Below are 2,347 nucleotides of genomic sequence, written 5' to 3' on the forward strand. Positions count from 1 at the left end.
TGGAAATGGAGGAGGGATTCTCTCATGGATCCGCTCCCATCATCTTAGGCAGGCCTTTTTTGAAAACTGCCCAAACCAAGATTGATGTGTATGCTGGAACTTTATCCATGGAATTTGCTGATATTATGGTTCACTTTAATATTCTTGATGCAATGAAGTTCCCACCTGAGGACCATTCTGTTTTTAAGATTGACATGTTGGATGACATTATTGATAAATATGTTGTTGATGAGTTTGATTCTTTGCATAAGAAAGAGCATTCTTTTCTATCCTCTCTACACACATGCATTAAATCTGAATTTGAGAATGATGTTGATGTTGATGATGATTTTGTTATCCATGACGTTGATGATGTTCTTGATATTGATGATGTAATTGTCATGGATATTGGTTTGGAGTCTGATGAGATGGGTGTTCTGCCCTCACACGTAAATTCTTTAGAGTCAGAATGCACTAACCACTTTGCAGGGAGTACAAATGAATCTGACTTGCAAACACCTACTCTTGAGTTGAAACAGCTTCCAGATAACCTCAAGTATGCTTACTTGGAGGATGATGACAAGAAACCTGTGATCATTTCCACCTCCCTTGTGTTGTTCAAGAGGAGAAGTTGTTGAGTGTGTTGAGAAAGCACAAGAGGGCCATTGGTTGGACATTAGCTGACATACCTGGCATCAGTCCATCTACTTGTATGCACAAAATTCTTTTAGAAGAGGGAGCAAAGCTGGTTAGGCAGCCACAACGAAGGCAAAACCCCGTGATTATGGATGTCATCAAGAAGGAGGTGACTAAGCTTCTGTAAGCTGGGATCATCTACCCCATATCAGATAGTCAATGGGTGAGCCCGATCCATGTTGTGCCCAAGAAGACTGGCCTCACTATTATAAAGAATGCAAAGGATGAGTTGATTCCTACTAGAGTGCAGAACAGTTGGAGAGTCTGCATTGATTATAGGAGGCTCAATCAAGCAACCAGGAAAGATCATTTCCCCCTTCCATTCATTGATCAGATGTTGGAGCGCCTGATAGGTAAATCTCATTATTGCTTTCTTGATGGATTTTCTAGCTATTTTCAAATCAATATTGCTCCTAAGCACCAAGAGAAAACCACGTTCACCTGCCCCTTTGGCACTTTTGCCTATAGGAGGATGCCATTTGGCCTATGCAATGCCCCTGGTACCTTCCAGCGGTGCATGCTTAGCATTTTTAGCGATTTTCTTGAAAGTTGAATAGAGGTGTTCATGGATGATTTTACTGTATATGGATCCTCATTTGATACATGTTTAGACAGTTTGAAAAAGGTTTTGCAAAGATGTATTGATACTAACCTTGTTCTAAATTTTGAGAAATGTCATTTTATGGTAGAACAAGGTTTGGTTCTAGGGCATATCATTTCTAGCAAGGGAATATAGGTAGATCTTGCAAAAATATATGTGATTTTGCAATTGCCTTACCCCTCTTGCGTGCGAGAGGTTCGATCTTTTCTTGGGCATGCATGTTTCTATAGGCGCTTCATCAAGGATTTCAACAAGAAAGTGTTTCCCTTGTCCAAACTGTTGCAGAAAGACATTGAGTTTGACTTTGATGACAAATGCAAACAGGCTTTTGATCGCCTGAAGGAAGCTTTGACCACCACTTTGATCATCCAGGCACCAGATTGGACAGCCCCTTTTGAGCTTATGTGTGAAGCATCCAATTATGCATTGGAGGTTGTCGTGACACAAAAGATTGATAAGTTGCCTCGAGTGATCTACTACGCTTCCAGGACTTTGGATGCTACCCAAGCAAACTACACCACCACTGAGAAAGAGCTCTTATGATGTCACAAACTTGTTTCACAATCGGCAAGTATGACCGAATCGTTTCAAGTAATAAACTTGGTAAGACCAAGTATCGTTCTCCCAAAGGACTCACAGCCTAGTTTAGTTATGTGATTTGTTGATTAGCTAAAACTTAAGAACACAATAATTGAAGTTTAATATGCAAAGACGAAAATTAAATATGTATGCATGAATTGATCAATGACAAAGACAAAAGATAAACACTTTCAAGGAAATATATGAATGAATATGTTGTTGGGGGTCAATTTCATCTCATCCACTCTCATATATTTTAGGAATTCAACATTCAAATCATCATTGTTAATGCCACTCTCTAATGTACCATTCTAGATGGCTTCTCCCTAATCATATAGTTCATACAATTCCTAGCATTCCTAATGATTAGTTCATGAGTGCAGGAGCTTAAAGGCAACCAATATAATATTGTCAGTATAATATTGGGAGAAATTCCCCGGATCTAGATTTCCCCGTACGTGTCCGTATCAACAAAACCAATAATCATGCATT

Source organism: Vigna umbellata, chromosome 9 (genome assembly GCF_029865625.1).
Source record: "Vigna umbellata cultivar VRB3 chromosome 9, Vumbellata_1.0, whole genome shotgun sequence".
Taxonomy (NCBI): Eukaryota; Viridiplantae; Streptophyta; class Magnoliopsida; order Fabales; family Fabaceae; genus Vigna; species Vigna umbellata.